The sequence below is a fragment of the Giraffa tippelskirchi genome, chromosome 5, assembly GCF_054371585.1.
Source record: "Giraffa tippelskirchi isolate mGirTip1 chromosome 5, T2T-mGirTip1v1.2.pri, whole genome shotgun sequence".
In the NCBI taxonomy this organism is placed as follows: Eukaryota; Metazoa; Chordata; class Mammalia; order Artiodactyla; family Giraffidae; genus Giraffa; species Giraffa tippelskirchi.
This window is the reverse complement of record NC_137279.1, coordinates 36,534,688-36,552,389: the sequence shown is the minus strand read 5'-3', so window position 1 is coordinate 36,552,389 and position 17,702 is coordinate 36,534,688. Positions and strand designations below refer to the sequence as shown.

The 17,702-nt window shown below is 52.2% G+C and overlaps 1 protein-coding gene across 1 annotated transcript in view; it reads left to right on the top strand.

Moving 5' to 3' along the window:
• CASZ1 (castor zinc finger 1) overlaps positions 1-17,702 on the top strand; it is a 154,931-nt gene that overhangs the window by 23,471 nt on the left and 113,758 nt on the right. The window contains exon 2 of the mRNA XM_081489424.1: positions 10,277-10,429. The gene's annotated coding sequence lies outside the window, so the exon portion shown is untranslated. The remainder of the gene's footprint in view (positions 1-10,276; positions 10,430-17,702) is intronic.

Here is a 17,702-nt window from a genome sequence, read left to right as displayed (position 1 = left end):
CTCCAGGCAACCAGAGGTCTCTTGGGTTTCACAACATTGGGAGCTTCCCATCTCTTCACCTCATATCTGTTCAGGCTCCAGGTGGCCTGAGACTCCACCCTCTTCCTGTTGCCTTGGCACTCTGTGCGGCATTGGGCTTTCTTCTCTCTCCAGAAGCAGAGGGATATCTCTGGGACTGAGCACAGAGGGGTTTGGCCTCAGTGAAACAGTGCTGGGGACAGGGCAATGGGCACAGTGGCAAACTTCACACTGGATCTTCAGCCAGAACCCTCATCATCAAGGTTTCTTCCATGGTCATATATATAAGGAAGGGCTCCTGTAAGAGTCCTCAGTGCCAGGGTTCCTGATTTTTTTTATTTCAGGGGCCCCCTGGTGGATCAGATGGTAGAGAATCTGCCTATAGTGCAGGAGACCCGGAGTCAATCCCTGAGTCAGGAAGATCCCCTGGAGAAAGGAATGGCAATCCACTCCAGTATTCTTACCTGGAGAATTCCATGGATACAGTAGCCTGGCGGGCGACAGTCCACGGGGTCACAAAGAGTCTGACACCACTCAGCGACTAATACACATCCTTTTTCTAATATGTGTTGGGCAAGAAGTAAAAAGTGGAATAGAAAAAAAAGAGGGCAAAGAAAATCTGGAAGATGACATTTGCCATGAGGAGGAGGAGGAGGGGGGAAGAGGTGAAATTAATTCATTAGAAAAACTTGTTGACTGGCTTTGCTTAGGTGCCTCCATTTTAAAAGTCCACATTTACAATAAGTCGCTAATTAAAATACAAAATTAAGCAACAGCTATGTTTTTTTTTCCTCTTACACTTTAATTGCATGATTTTTTGTGATGTAATTTCTGGAAACACCCAGCGTACCTCACAGGGCTGATTGTTTGATAAACTAGAAGCACCTGAAACCAACCCCAAAAAATAAATATATAAATCCAAGGGGAACATAAGGTAGATTGGAAATGACAGAGAACTGCAGACAGCATGGAACCAAAAATCCATAATAATAATAATAATAAAAACCTTCTAAGTAAGGACATTTATCCTGCCTACCCTGAAACCTGAACAATCTGTGCATCTCGGCGGGGGGGTGGGGTGGGGAGGGGAACATTGAAATGGAAACCAGATCAAGTGGGGGTAATTGCTCCCTCTCTCCCACCCTTCAGGTTGGTGCTATGGAAAAAAAGCAAAAACAACTCAAAATCCAGTCTTTCCTGATTCCATTTCTAGCCAGGTTCAGTACTTGCTGGGCCTTTTTCTTTCATCACAGACTTTTCAAAGGGAATTTCTTCATCCCCCTGTTCTGAACCTAATTGCAGTCCCAAGAGTGGGTGAATGGGGCCAATGACTGTCCCCCTCTGGGAAAACAACCCTCTCCATGCCCACAGAGGGCAGATAGCATATCCCAGGCTTGGGCTGCTGGCCCAGAGCTCCTGGCTCTTCTAGAAGGTAGTAACATGGGGCTTCCCTTGTGGCTCAGTGGTAAAGAATCTGCCTGCCAATACAGGAGACGCGGGTTCGATCCCTGGAGAAGGAAATGGCAACCCCCTTCAGTATTCTTGCCTAGGAAATCCTATGGACAGAGGAGCCTGCCAGGCTACAGTCCATGGGGTTGCAAAAAGAGTCAGACACGACTGAGCGACTAAACAACAGCAATAACAACTAGAAGGTAGTGGGAAAGGGTGGTGCATGATAAGAATGGTGTGTGTTGCCTTTTGCAGACAGCCCCATGGCCTGCTGCCTTCTTTAAGATGCAGACCTGGGTGATGATTGCAAAACTGCTGAGAAACCTGTCAGGAAGTGACTCCAGGGTGGGGCCGGGAGGAAACTGGATCCTACTGGCAGCCTGGCGGCTGGAGGATCCTCAGCCCAGCATCGTCTGTCCTGAGACCTCCTTGAGTGCCAGGCATCTGGGCAGTAGGAGCAGCAGGGACAGAGGGGACCTGCAACCACACTGCCTTCTCTTTTCTCCATCCAAAAACTGGAGGCCCAGTTGGCAGGAGTCCCCAGTAATCTCTCCATAAACTTCCCTCCTGGGGAAAAATAATTTGCCTCTTTTTGGTCTTTTTAAAAAAGACATGCTCTTCCTGATTGCAAGTCATGTTCATGGCTCATTGGAAAATATAAAAAAAAAACCTGTGAAGAGAATAGTTTAAAAATACATAGTGTAGTTAAAAGTACAGATCAGGTGAACAGAGATACCTGGGTTTGAGACCCATCTTTGCCACCCAGCGCTGTTACTTTGGGTAAGTTACTTCTTATTGCTCAACCTCAGTTTCCGCATTTATAAAGTGGGGATAACGCTCATATGTATCTTGGAAGATGGTGACAATTCAGTGTGATGATCGCTTGAACTATTGGCCACTGAGCCTGACACATGGCATAAACATTAACACTTTCTGTTGTTATAGTTAATAATGATTATTCTACTGCCTTGAGATAACAGGCTTTTAAATCTTTTATTAAGATTTTTTTTTTACATTTAAGAATTTCTTTCTTTAAACCTGTGCTGTCCAATACAGTAGCCTCTAGGCATGTGTGATCACTTGAACTAAAATTAAATAAAATTAAAAATTCAGCTCCACAGTCACACTTGCCACATTTCCAGTGCTCAATAGCCGCACGTGGCCAGTGGCTGCCATACTGAACAGTACTGAAAGTTCTACTGGACAGCCTTCTAAATGGTAGAATCATATGAATTTTGTCTCTTAACAATTTCCTGCTTTCTGTAAATGTCTGTTGATGACTGTGTAGTGGTCCACACTATGGCTGGATCACACTTCTTATTGGTTTAAGCTCTTGCTCCTGCGATGTTGGAGCATTCTCTGGGCTCTGATTGGGCCCCCTGGGTCACCCATCCCAGCACTGGTGATGTGGCGCTCTCTGATTGGTGCCAAGCAGCAGAGTTCTGGGAGGAGCCTGGCCTCACCTATTGTTTGGCTCCCACTAGTGGTGCCAGGGCAAGGGGTGGGACTCTGCTTTTCCTTCAGTGAGTCCTGTCAGAGCAGAAGGGGATGCCCCCCTCAGCCAACGTGAGTCCCCTCAGACTGGCTCATCCATACCCTTCACCTCACAGGGCAGAGACCAAGAAGAGGGGAATGTGCTCGAGGTGGTAATAATGCTGCTGCTGCTGCTGCTGCTAAGTCGCTTCAGTCGTGTCCGACTCTGTGCGACCCCAGAGATGGCAGCCCACCAGGCTCCGCCGTCCTCGGGATTCTCCAGGCAAGAATACTGGAGTGGGTTGCCATTTCCTTCTCCAGTGCATGAAAGGGAAAAGTGAAAGTGAAATCGCTTAGTCGTGTCCGACTCTTAGCGACCCCATGGACTGTAGCCTACCAGGCTCCTCCGTCCATGAGCAATCATTATTTCCCTCCACTGACCAGAGGGTCCTAGATGTTCCTCAGGAACCGCCCCCGCCCCGGGAGCCACCAAAGGCCTTTCTTGGTGGGGAGCAAAAGCCATGATGGGGGCTGGCCTGGCTCCTTGAGGCCTGCCCAGGCCTCCAGGTCCTAGTGAGGGTCTTCTGGCTTCTGGAAGGGCCCTGACTGAAGAGGATTGTAAGATTCCAGGGTGGGGGGGGGTGCCAGGGTCCTGGTGGGGGGCGGGGGGAGGACAGCTTCAGAAAGACTCAGAAGGACACCCGCAATGGTGGGTGACCATCCTGTGACTAGGGTTGGTGGAGTGAGCGTCAGGGAGATGCCAGGGTAGTGGCCTGAGTCTCTTTACCAGCTGGGCAGTCCACGCCTTCCTGGGTGGCCAAGGGCAGAGCTCTGGGTGGGGGGCTGTGGCCAGGGCTGGCTGGTAAGTAATCCCCGGGGCAGTGGGTAAGACAGATAGGGAGTACCGAAACCGGACCTGCTGATGTGGCCCTTTCTGCTTGCAGCGGATCATAAAATATGGCTCAGATTTTCATTACGGGCTCTATCGATTATCTTCTGGGACGGATGAATTATAGAGAACATTAAATTTTTTTTAAAAAAGCAAGTGAGAAAGGAAATATCTGAATGAGTTTGGGTGGTCGATGGCAGAAAGGGATGAGCCACCAAGCCTGTGTGGCCTCTGTCTCCAAGCAGGGTAAGAACCAGACCGTTCAGGGTGGGCAGCCTCTGACTCTAGCTCTCAGCCTTCCAGGCCTCCTGCGCATACTTGGGCCTGACCTGGCAACACGAGAGGCCTATGTTCCCCTTGTCTGTGCCCTGTCCCCTCCAGGAATCTGCCTGGGTTCTTAGAAGGCAGACACTTGGGTTCTTCCCAGGATCTTTCCCAGGCGTTGGGCCCTCATCAATAGGAGGTGGACCCACTAACTCTGCCACCTCCCCTCCAGGGACCTCTTGATTCTGGAGAGCATCTTTTGTCTCCTTGGGATTGGGACTGGAACAGGACCCCCTGAGGAATGTGGATACCTGAGCCTATTGGCCATCGCAGCTTTCCTCTACTTATTCTTTCCATCAGTGGTCACTGGTTCAGGGGATTTCCATTTTCCTTTGTAAGCTTGAAGAAAAACATATTTGGGTTGCACTGCTGTGCATCTAAGTCCGTCTGGAAAGAGAACCTCCTGGAAGCTCATCTATCCCTCTCTTGCTTCCTCCCCACCTGCTTCCCTCTCCCTCTCCTTGCCAAGCAGCGTGTTGTGTAGGTGTCGGACAGGCCTGGGTTCAAATCTCTCCCTGGTATGTGACCTTGGGTGGGTCATATACCTCTCTGAGTCTTTGTTCCTTAAGTATCCAGTTAGGATAATAACCTGCCTCATTGGCTTCTTGTGATGGTTATTTGTATTAATATATTCAGGTCCCCGGCACATAGTCCTTAATAAACGTAAACTATCATTCTTTTCCTCCTCAACTGGGGCAGAGGCTAGAAACGTTCCTCCATTCTTTTCATTTAGCCCTTTTGATTGATTTAATTTCTTAAGTACTTTTAGCACCTACTATGTACCAGATACTTTTCTCAGCATGTTACACGTAATACAGTATTTAATCCTCATAACCATATGCAGGAAGGGCATTAGTATCTTCATTTTATTGATGGAGAGACTGAGGCACAGAGAAGTCAAAGGAGTTTGTTTGCCCAGGGTCACACAGCTTGTAAATGACAGCTCATACCTGGCAGTCTGGCTCCAAAGCTTGTACACAAAACTACTATGGCCTCCTGGCCCAGTGATCTGATGAGGTGGTGTGTGTGTGCACACAAGCGTGTGTGTGTGCCCTCGAGTTCCAACAGCTCTGCCCTGGTGGTGGTCTCTGGCTGACCCCACTTCCTGACCCTCCCCAGGAGACGTGGCTCCCTCAGGTCATCAGCGACCCCAGCATTTTCTGGGGACCTGTTCTGGGTGGAGCCCCACCCCACCCCTCCCCCTCCCCCTGGCTTTACCTAGGCTACTAAGAAAAGGTGGCGGTTTCCATGGATATCCGTCTCCCTCTGGCGACACGCCCTTTTTTGTATAACTCTGTTCCCTAGAGTTGATTGTTTTTGGCACACAGCTCTGTAAACTTATCCAACAATTAAAAGGGGGGAGGGGTGGGGCAAACAGGAGACAGATAGTGACTGTGGGGTAAGTGACACACAGGAGGGGCCTTCGGGGTGTGCGATCCCCCTCTGGCCTCTGTCGATGACGGGACAGCACCGGCAGTGGAGAAAGCCAGACAACCAGCTGGCCTGGAGTTCCCCTGGTTCTGAATGCTCAGAACTCCACACGTTTCCTTCCATTTGAGCTTGTTCTTGCCCCGTTTATTCCTCCCTCAGGAATCTAAAGGGGGCCCATGCTTGGAGCCAGTGTAGCCATCTCTAGAGGCCACCTGAAGCCATGAGATGCCAGCTCGGACCAATCTGAATCTTTGCTGTTCTTGTTTTCGTTCATTGTGTATGTGTTTGCCTTGTTTGTGTACCATCAAATACCTCCTGAGTTGGGCGTACCCGTCGTAGGCTGTGTGAGATCACAGATGAAAAATGCAGTGAAAAACATTTTCGTGCCACAACACATCGTGTAGGATTTTTGTATTAAGATGTGGATTTTTTTATTGTTTTTTTTTCCCCCTTTTCCATACAGCCCTGAAGTTGGGCAATGTGCAAGTCTGTGTTTTTGTTTTCACTCCAGGTGGTTTATGAAATCTGCTCATTAGGGCTCTGTCCTCTCCCCACCTGGCCTGATCTTCCACCTCTTTATCCTCTTGGATTTAGATCTTTCCCTGCCACACCTCCCAGTGACTTCTCACCACTGGGGAGATGCTAGGTGACCCCCGCCTCAACTGCACATTCATCCGGTGAAGGTCAGGGGATCTCGTGGCCCTACTTCTCAGCCCTGCATCTCTGAAGCAGGTGTTCATTGCAGCAGGAGGTATTGATGTGGGGGAGACAGCCGAAATCTCTGTGTACCCACCCACCCACCCCAGGATAAAGCCTCTTGGCTTAACCCTGGGTCTGGAGAGAAGACATAGAGGTTGTCCCATACCCAGAGGGCCTCCTGACTCAGAGTGGCCCTCTCCTGGGTGGCTGCCTCTTCCTTATCCCATCAAGTGACAGCGTCGGGTGGCCCAACCCCTTTCTTCTCCAGGAGGTCATGCCCACAGCTGGGACCCTGGTGACCAGGATCCAGGGGTTCCTCCTGCTCACCAGGTGCATCACCATAGGCCTCACCTCCCTCCAACCTAACCTTGGCCTTTGCCTTCCCTCTGGGTTGTGATCTCTGAATGCTTTCAGGTGACTCTGAGGATTTGATGGAGACTTGTTTGGAGGGCAGGAGAACTGAGATTCAGGAGGGGAAAAAACATTAGGTGTGGGTGGGGACTGAGGTCATGGGTGGGGACGAGGGGAACTTTCAAGTGAGTTGGGCCTTGGAGCCCATCAGCCTGAGTCCAGGCCTTGCTCCAGCACTTGTGAGCTACATGACCTTTGTAAAGTCGCTTGGTATATATCTCTGTGCCTGCCTTCCCCAATCTAGCCACAGGGATCATAATCCTTCCTACTTCATGTTGTAAAGATTCAATGAGATTATACATACACAGCACTCGACACGCTGTTTAGTGAATAGAAGGTGTCTGGAAAATTAATATTTCTTCTCACATAGGCCTCATGGCAGAGGGTGTGCCCTCCACTCCCACTATGTTCCCTGGCACATAGTAGGTGCTCAAGCACCTCTTACCGGAATCAGCTGGAGGAGGGGCATGTAACCAAGCCGTCTCGTTGAACCTGAAAGTTATGAATTCATGGTGTTGATGGAGGAGTTGGGAGAGACCAGGACATAGGTTGGGGCTTAGAGGAATGAAACAGAAGCAAGCATGAAAGTAGGTGGCAAAATTTCCTGTCGGAGGAGGGGGATGAAGCTGCGCCAGGCCCATCTGATTCTGACATGAAATCAGGGACTAGTTCAATCTCACAAACACTTGTGCTGCCCACAGTGGGCCAGCTGTTGTGCTAAATGCTGGGGATGCAACAATAATTAAGACCTGGTCTCTGCCCTTGAGGATTTAAAAATCAATGGTGGAGACAGACTCGTGCACAAATGACTTTAGTCCAGATTTAAATGCCACAGGGAAAGTTTCACAAGGAAGGGAGTAGAGGGGCACATGGGCCTGCTTGAGGTAGATCCTGAAAAGTTACCTTGAAGAGACTTTCAAGAAGAGGGTGCGGGGAGTCAAGAGCGTTTCTAGAACACTCTGAACACCTTTCATGTCTCTTGTTGATCCTCCACGTCTGCTAGGTAGGCGGGAAGAAGGCGTTACCATTGTTGGACCAGTAAGGTTTCGGGCCCTGGGGAGAGTACATGGCTTGTCCAAGGGCCCACAGTGAGTTAAGCAGCAGAACTGGGACTCAGACCCCTGTCTTCTGAGTCTCGGCCCAGTGTTATTTCTGTGCCTGCACTTGACTTCTCACCCCTTCACCTGCTGGCCAGAGAGCTTGGTCCTTTGGGCTCTGTACCTACTGACCAAGATTCCTGCTGCTGCCATGGCCCTAGGGCCTGTGCTGTGGGAGGGCCCTGTCCACGGCAGACAGGGGCCTGTGCCCTGGTTTGGTAAATGGGTCAGGCCACTTGGTTGGGGATGGTCCTGGAGCTTGGCCACACTCTGGCAGGGCTGGGGGATGCAGGAATGGGAAGGAGGAGGAGAAGGCCTGGCCACACCCTTTACTCAGTTGTTCTTGCTGCCAAAGCTGAGAAGGTCCCTCTGCCCAGGACCGGCCCCTCCCTCAGCTGGCGGAGGCCAAAGTCCCCACCAGAGTCTGGAAGACCCCCTTCCTCTGTAACTGGAAAACCCCTTCTGAACCAGGATGTAAGACCCTGGTTTTATTCATGTTCACCTTTTGTGTGTGGTCAGACTCGGGTCTTTCTAGCTCTTTGCCAGGAGCCAGGGAGGAACCCTACCCTTCGTGTCTCTTGACCTTTTCTCTGGGGAAACGTGTGTGCCTGGAAGCGGGGGAGTGTCCTCCAGCTGTGTAAGCAGCTGGCTTTCAGGTGGGGCAGCAGTCCTTCTGATGGGATATCTGAGTAGAGCCCCCCAGCAGAAGTGTGATCTGGGGATGGGGAGCGGTAGGTGATGGCTGGCACCCCATCTTCCAGCTCAGAGATGTTTGGTCAGTGGATGAGCTGCCCCAGGCTTTGGGGGGTTCTGAACCAACAGTGAGGGGCGTGTCAGAGCCCAGAGGAGTGAGTCTCTCAGTGGCCCTGAAGTTCCCATTAAAGTGTTTTTTCCTCTTTTTTAAAGAAAAAAATATTCCCAAACTGGAAAACAAAGGAAATTCACTTCCCCCAAATCACACGAAACTCACATTAGGGGCCTGGCAGGAATCCATGGAAACCAGGAAACCCGCTGTTAACCCTGCCGAAGGGTGGGGTGGGAGCTGGGCTGCTCCAAGCCCGGGACCACTGTTGCAGAGCTGCCCCGAAGCTTCTCCGGGGAGCTGGGGTCGGTGGCATTGCCCAGAGCAGAGGTAGGGTGGAGCGGGTGCTGGAAGCTCTGGCCTTCAGAGCACCAACTACCCCCTTCCACTCATGGCCCAACCTTGGGAGACAGGAGAGGAGGGGTTCGTGCACTCCAGGGAGGCCCCAGGGGATCCAGGGGCTGGGCCAAGTGGGAGAACCTGCCAGGCCGCTGCCCACACCATGCCACACTGTGGAGTCAGGGCTGAGCCCACTCACAGGCTTTAGGAATACACAGGCCGGGCACCGAGGGTGCTGCAGTGACCTGGCAGAGGGGGAAGGGAAGGACTGGCCTTTTAGGCTCCACCCTCCCTGATGCCAGCCCTATGTGTGCCGGGTGGGTGTGAGAGCAGAGAGACAGCCCCCTCGGGGTTCCTGCACCCTGCTCTCACATCTGTGAGGCTGGAACTCCAGGCCCGGGAGGTTGTGTGCCAGTGTCGGTGGTGGTGTATCTGTGTTTGCACGCACGTGGGCTAATTTTTCTAAAAAGGCTGAAAATATTTACAGGTTTGGAGTTGAAACGCAAACAGGAAAAGCCCTTTAAAAAGTGAGTGTAGTGGATGTTCAAAACAGGAATCACCATGGAAACACCACAATATTTGCTTAAATTGACACAAAGGTTGCCGGTAGCAGGGCAAACCTACCAAGTTTCTTTGGCCACTTTTTTCTGGCCCAACACCTATATCACAAATGAACCTCAGCAGCCCCCTTTTAGGGGGCATGTGTGTGTACCCTCTCTTCTTTTTTTTTAATGAGATATAAGGGCACAGAGCCAGCATGGGGAAGGGGAAAGAAAGAGAAGAGGCCAAACTCACCATTGTAGTAGCTGTAGAGACACCTGCTTATTCCATTTTTAGAGACTCCCATAAGGCCACTGTGGGGGTCAGGGGAGCAGCTGGGAGCTGGTCGAGGGGACGTTGGAGGGTGCAGGAGGCTGGGGAGGCCAAGGGTTGGTTTGGTTGTATGGGTCTGATCTGGTTTCCAGTGTCAGCTTGATTCATTTTCAGGCTGACCTTTCACCCCTGGTGCCGAGTCTAGGGTGTGGTCACTCTGTTGTTACTTGGGGTGGCACCTGATTGGCCTATTTTCGTTTCTACCCATTTGATTCTTTCATTAGGTGGGACAACCTTGTAGTAGCTGGCTAATGATCGTGCAAAGGGTACATTGGTTGTAGGGTCAGGCATGGCATGCACCATGGTGATGCCATCTGCTGATCGCTAGGTAAGGCCTGAGAATCTCTTACCTTGTTGGCTGGTTGCTGTGCAAGGTGTCTGAACCTTACCCTCCATTGTCCTTCTCTCTGAGTAGCTCTGTAGGTCTCAACAGTAGCCAAATAAATCTGTTTTCCTTTCTCCTTTTGGTAGGGAAACAGCCCTCTCTGAGTGAAGGCGAAGACCATCCATCTTACCTGCCTTTCCTGCTGTCTCGGCGTTGGCCCTTCTTGTAGAAGAGGGTCCTGCTGCTCCCGTGGTGTGTGTGGGAATGGACTTCGGACCCCAGGTTCTTGGGATGCAAAGGTAACCACTCCCAAGATTCCCAAGATGTCACTGAGAAATGTGGGTGGGACTGTTGTTGGCCAGGCCAGGGTTTCCTTCTTAGGGGAGAGACTGCATCGGCCTTTCTCAGCGGTGGGTAGCTTAGCTCTCCTAAGCAAAACTGAGACTATGCAGGTTTGAGAAAAGAGCCAGGGCCTCGGAATCTGCATTTTGGCCTTGGCTCTACTTCATGTCACTGCTTTTTCCCCTCTGGACCTCTGTTTCCCCATGAGTAAAATAAAGAGATGGGACTCACTGACCTTGGAGAATCCTCCCAGCATCACCACTGTATGACACTGGGTGGTGCCGGCAGTGTGCAGGTACTCCAGGTGAGTCCTGTGGAAAACATGGCTCCTGGAGCCACCTAACGGGTCATTTTTGAACATCATCTCTGGGAATGGTAGGTCCAACACATCTATGTATCCAGCAGCTCTGGCTCTGCTCTGAGCTCAGGTGTGACTTGTTGGGGCTCTCTTGGTGGCCCTCCAGCCCAGGCAGGACCCACCTTAGAGAAGAGGACACAGATATCTTTCGACCCCAGCTCAGAAGTTAGCCCCATGCTTAAGGTACCTGGGATGGGTAGCCTACAGGGCTGGTACTGTCAGATATTTACCTGCAGGTGTCAATTGTGGCAGATCATAAGGTAGATGTATGTGCGTGTGCTCAATCATGTCCGACTCTTTGCAACCCCATGGACCACCAGGGTCCTCTGTCCATGGAATTTTCCAGGCAGGAATACTGGAATGGGTTGCTATTTCCTACTCCAGGGGATCTTCCTGACCCAGGAATTGAAACTGTGTCTCTTGCATCTTCTGCATTGGCGGGCAGATTCTTTACCACTACACCACCTGGGAAGCCCATGGGGGGAGGGTTGATACAAAGCAGGTAACTTACCACATATTGATCATTAGCCAGTATTCTCTTACAATCTGAAGGGACCAGCCCAGAGGGCTTGGGTTGATAAAGCTGATGGACAGCATCTTAGGGTGGGGGGCTGAGGCTGAGGCCCTGGAGCGTGGCTGGGAAGGCAGGCCTGGGGGCTGCTCCTCCTATGTGTGCCAGACTGGAGGCGGCAGCCCCGACTCACCTGCTTGTGCTCTGGTTGTAGGGTCAGGTATGGCAGGCACCACAGGTGCCAAGGACAGGCGTGTCCCGCCCCTCCCTCCAGTGGCCAAGTGCTGCAACACTAGACTTTGAACTTGCAGGGAGGAGGTACTTGCAGAGATGGGTGCCTTGGTGTTCCCCAGGTTTGAGTGGTTCCTAGAGCAGCAGACCTGGTCATTTTGGGCCATGCCACCTTGGGAACCAGCAGAAGCCATGGATAAAGGCTAGAGATTTGCAGATCAGCTGTAAGCGTGGCCTTTCGTTGCTGTGGTGGAGTAATCGTGTGGCTGAGACTCATCTTCCCAGTGTCCAGGAACTGGTCCATCCACATTGAGGATGTGCAGCTGTTTTTCCCTGATGGCAATGGGTCTGTGTAGACTGGTGGCTGTGCAGTCGTCCGGTTGGGTCAGCACCAACTCCTATACGTCTCTGCTCCTTTCCTGGGCTTTTCTTGTACGACTCTGCTTCCCTGATGGTCATGGGTCTTGGGATGACAAGCCCAGGCACCCTCAAGCCTCTGGATGGTCTCCCCAGCCGCCTGTGCCCTGCATGTGAGCAAGTTGCCAGAGTGTCTGTGGAGCCTCTTTTCCAGGGGGCAGTGTTTGGTGGTTCTGTCCTCCGTGGCAGGCTTTTTGTTTTCTTCTTTCCTTCGGCAAAACATGCCCATCAATTTTTCCTTTTCTGAAGTTTCCACTCACTGTTGACTCCCAGGGGCCATGCCAGCTGAGATTTGCACCCGGCATAAGGTATGGGCTCTGTGAGTCCTCAGGGACTCCTACATCCCGGCATCGGCCGTCTTGGCCCTGGTAGTGAAGCTTGGGAACTCAGAGGGCTCTGAGCGGGAATGTCATGGCCGAGCCCCTCCTCACTCACCCGGCCATTTGGCCACAGCCTGGGGTCCTCTGTAGTCTGAGTGACCCGAGGTCTCAGAGGTGTCCTGCCTCACCACACAAGAGTGTGGGCTTGGGGCAAGTCTGTGCTTAGGTCTGGTCTGCAGAACTGATCCTGTCTGACTCAGATTCTCCCCACTTCTGGCTGTGCCACAGAAGATCTGGTTATGTTTATTCAACACTTATGGAGGGCCTGGTGTCTTCTGATCATTAGGGATAGAGTGACAAGACAGTCCAGCTCTCGTGGAGTTCTGGTTAGGCAAGCAGACAACAAACAAACCCACACCAAAAGAATGACAAGGAAATCTTTAGTGCGGAATGGAGACAGGATGAGTGGTGGGAAGTGACTGGGCAGTCCAAGAGGCTCCTTTGAGGAGATGACAGTTAGCTGAGATGGAGGAATAGAAAGTGGAAACCCATCCTAAGAGGGGTGGAATATTTTCAGCAGGAGAAACATAGTCTAGAGGAGTTGAGGCCGAGAGCTCAGGGTGCTTGGTGGACAGAGAGAAGCCCTAGTGCTGGGAGGTGGACAGGGCTAGGCCAGGGCTTGTAGGGTGTGTTGTGCCAGGGGAAGTTAGGGCTTTATTGTTTGGGTGATAGGGGAGTTGCTAGAGGGTTTAAAGCAGGGAGGTGAAGTGATCTGATTTTGTTTTAAAAAGAAGGCTGGGGCTGCCATGGTGAGCATGGATTGAGGGGGAAAAGGCAGAAACCAGGAGGGGAGGCTGCTGCAGCCACTGGAGTGAGAGGCTGATTCAGCCAACCAGGTTACATTCTGGGAGGGGGCTTTTGGTGATTTTAGGAACCAAGTGGAACCTTTCTCTTTCCCCTGGGAACATCCCACAGACAGATTTTATTGTTTTTATTCCTTTCCTCCATTTGACATCAGTTGCAAGTGACTGAGACAGAAGGGGGAAATGGAGAAAAGAGGGCAGAGGCCACGTGTGTTTATAGGGAGAGTGAGCTGGCCTTGCTGGTGGATTGATCGGGAACAGAAGAGACAAGATCCCAGGGTGGCTCTGGCATTCCAGGCCCCTGATGTGTGGCCCTACATCTCCTGTCACTCATGTCTCCACCTGACAGTGCCAAGGGGAGAAGCACGACCCTGGGCACTGGGCTGGTTGCTAAGAAAGCTTGGTGGAGTGCATTAGCACCCCTGGGTCATCACCGTGTGCAGGGAAGGCCTGAGCCTGCTTATATTCAGCACCGATTTCAGCAGAGATTTCCCAGCTCACTGTCCTTGTGGCCTTAAGATTTTGCATGGAAGCCTGTTTTGTGCCTTTGCTCCATGGATTCTTTGCTGGGTCTGAGGTTGGGCCTCGAAGCTTGTATAAGTCCTCTCACTGTGGCTTTAAATGTTATTTCTGCACCTGGATACAAAGAACCTCAGTTGACCAGCTTTGAGAGCTGAGAAATGGGTTTCTCTAAGACTCCTTCATTTCCAGAAATGGCCAGTTTAGTCTCCAGCCCCAGCTCACGGGTAGAGATCCTAGCTGTCTCTCCACGTGGAAAGTCGTTCCACAATTCACAGTGTGAATTGCGGTAGATCGTTCCTTAGGCTTGACCTAGACCACTGTGCCTTTTTCCAGGGTCCCTGATGTGAGGCCCTGCTCTCCTGGGCCTGGAATCATCTGCTTGGGCCAGGACAGGACAGGCAGTACCAGCAGTGATACTGTAATAGCCAAACCATCTACAAGCCCCCTAAGTGGGCACTGTATAGCCCAGACAGCAGCCAGAGGCCTGGCTAGAGCGAGTGTGAAGCTGTCACAGCCAACCGCGGGGGCCCCAGTGAGGACTCGCCTGTGCTGGCAACATATTCCCAGCCATATGGGCTGGCTCAGCCCTCCAGGAACGCTCTGGAGGCCTGACCTCCAGGGGGAGTGACAGGAGAGAGCAGAAGGGCAGGCTGGCGACGCCGCCTTGCAGCGGGTGATGGGGATGTCCCAGGCGTGCAGCTGGTGCCTCCGGCTCTGAGGGGGTGTCAGCCAGTCTTCCCGGGTGTGTCTGCTGACATCAAAACACGGGGCTGAGGCCTGGGGACGGGTGTGTCTGGGTGGGCAGCCGTGTGTGTCTGTGCATGTGTGGGAGGATCTTCTGCTTTCTGCCTCCGTGGCCTGCACTAGATCCATGGCCTTCACTCATAACTGGACTGGACAGTTCTAACTCCGTCCTCCAGGGCTTTGATCTGATGTGGGGCCGGCCACTCCAGAGCCCGCAGCTGGGGTGGGAGTGTGGAGGGGCAGGATCAGGAGAGGGAGGTGCTGGGTAAGGGGAGTGGGGGCCTATGTCCTCCACCTGCACCCCCTTCCCCAGGTGGCAGCCTGGATGAATGGACTCCAAGGTCCCAACACCGTGGAGCCGGGCAGAGATGTGATGGAGAGATTGTTTAGGAAGAGTTCCTGAGTGTTCTGGCTTCTAATCTGTGCTAGGATTCTGCTCGGTGTTGCCAACACTCTCACCATGCACTTCCTTCCCCAGTTCTCCCTCCTAGCAGGGTTGGAAGCCCCTGGGTTCCACCAGGCACTGACCCAAAGGGAGAGGGATTGGGCAGGGCTGGCAGTGCCTGACTGCCAGGACCTACCCAGAGTGGTCTGCTCACTCCAAAAAGGACATGGTTTTGGGGGTTGATGTCTTGCGGATGAGAGGAGGACATTTCCACCCTGCCTCTGTCCTGTCACCTTGGAGCCTCCGCTGGGAGGACACGCTGGCATTGGAGAAGTAACAGTGGGTTTTGCACCCAAGGGGAGTCCCAGTGGCTGCAAGTGCATCGTTTTCTCTTGCAGATCTTCAGGCTTCCCAATTTCATCTTTTCCCAGCTTCCTGGGCCTCTCTGATTCTAGAATGCACCCAGGTATAGTCCTAGTCCTTGTGGAAGTCCTTCAGCCCAGTGGACACCACGCTGAGGCATGGGGCAGCCATAGGAGGACCCTTGGATGGGCCTCCCCGGGCCTCCCTGCACCGTCAGCTGATTGCTCTGTTAAATCAGCCCCCAGGATGGTCTCCACCTTCAGCTTACCACCCAGTCTGGTTTGGTTTCTTGGTCCTTCAGAAGCATGAGGCTTTTCTGACCCTGAGCCTTCAGATGATAGCTTGGTTTCGGGATCTCTGCGACCCGGGTGGTTGAGGGGAGAGAAGGTGTAATTAATCACTAGTTTCTTCTCCAGAAATGCTAATCGGAAAAAGCAATTAAAAGCAACTTTTTTCCCTTAGTAATCTGTGTTGAGAGCTGGTAATGAAGTTTAGGGCCGTTGTGACTCAATATTTCAGCTTCACCGACTCAAGTCAAAACAATCCAGGCCCAAGAGTTTGCTGGCAGCAGAGCTGGGCCCGGGCAGCAGCTGAGAGTCCTGGTGTCCCCCACTCCTCGCTGTCATCACCCTGTTCTGTTTCCAGGGCAGAGAGAGTAGCAATCCCTTTTGGTAGGGGAGGGTCAGGTGGAAAGGAGATGGGTGCTCTAGGACATCCCTAGGAGACCCTGAATCTAGAAATGCATCTGCGGGGAAATGCTAGAAATGCTAGGACCTAATGTGATGCAGTATGATGCAGAACTGGGAAGGGTAGGCTCTGAAAGAGTGGGGGAGGAGGGTTGGCAGAGCCCCCCAGGGTTGGCCAGGACTCAGCCATATAGGACTCAGAGCCAGAAGAGGTGACAGTCCAGATCCTGACCTTTAACCTCTGGCCATTCAAGCATTACTGATGCTTGATGACACTACAGACTGGACTGGAAGTGCAGCAGTGACCCAACAAGGCAAGAATTCCTGTCCTTGTGGCATTTGCATCTTTGTGGAGGGAGGCAAATGATAAATGCGATAAAGAAGTAGAGTAGATATTGGATGGTGATGTGTGTCTGGGAGAAAAGTGAAGCAGGTTTGGAGGATAGAATAGGGAGTGTGTGTGGCGGGGGGAGGTGGGCAGATGGTTTGTCATTTTAGGTGTGGTGTCTGGGGAAGGCATCAGTGGGATGGTTGACTTTGGGGCAAGAACAGAAAGGAACTTCCCTGGCGGCTCAGTGGTAAAGAATCTGCCTGCAGTGGGGGAGACCTGGGTTTGATTCCTGGGAGGGAAGATCCCCTGGAGGAGGAAATGGCAACCTACTCCAGTATTTTTGCCTGGGAAATCCCATAGACAGAGGAGCCTGGCAGGCTACAGTCCCTGGGGTCTCAAAAGAGTCAGACTCAACTTAGTATGTAAACAACAACAACAAGGACAGAAGGAAATGAGTGTGCGAGACTCCCAGAGGCGAGAGCTCCCCTGGCATGTTGGACGATAGCAGGGAGGCATGGTGTGGCTGGAGTTGGGGAGATGCCCTGTGTGGTCAAGGGAGTAGTGCGGGGGCCCCCAGCTCCTGCAGGCCTTGAAGCCATTGTGAGAACTCAGGCTCTTGCCCCGAGTGGAATAAGAAGCTTTTTGAAGAGTTTTGAGTGACATGATCTGCTTAGGCACAAGCTCTTTAAAAGCAAGACCCACTCTGGCTGGCTCCTCCTCTCGCAGGCCGTCTGCACCCGGATACAGGTGTGTCCACACACACCTGCTCCGATATGCTCTCCTGAGTGGACGGAGGAGTGAGAGGGGGTCGGGGGGGCTGTCAGCAATCACCCTTCCCTGGCTCTGCCTGCCGGCTCAGCCCCACCTCAGGGAGCAGTTCAGAAATGGGGTCTTGTCACTTTAAGCCGCTCCCCACCCGGCTTCCCTGGCCTGCTTTATCTGAAGTCCAAGCGCATGTCGTTCCAGGACCAATCCGCTTTAGCTAATTAATAATCTGACAGGAGCCACCCAGGGGATTAGCCGCTGAGCTGAGCTCCACCAGGCCCCAGCAAATGAGCCCTGTACTCCTTGGGGACATGGAGGTGACTTTGGGGGTGCAGAGAGAGGGGACCCCCTACAAGTGAGCCGTGGCATTGGGCAGTGTGGTAGTAACCAGGGAGGGGAAAGGATGGGCAGGGGACAACGGCAGGGGTCTCCTGTCCCTCTATGCCCTCCTTCTCCAGTCCTGCTCACCAACCAGAGACCCTCCCCACTGGCCGGTGTTACCTGCTGAGGGGTGAGGTACACACACGTATGCATGCTCAGTCGTGTCCGACTGTTTGCAACTGTATGATAGCCTTGCCCAGTTTAGCAAACAAAAATACAGGATGCCCAGTGAAATTGGAATTTCAGATAAACAGCAAATAATTTTCAGTGTGTGTATGTTCTATGCAATGTTTGGGACATACACTGAAACAGTATTCGCTGTTTATCTGAAATTCAAATCTTGCTGATTGTCC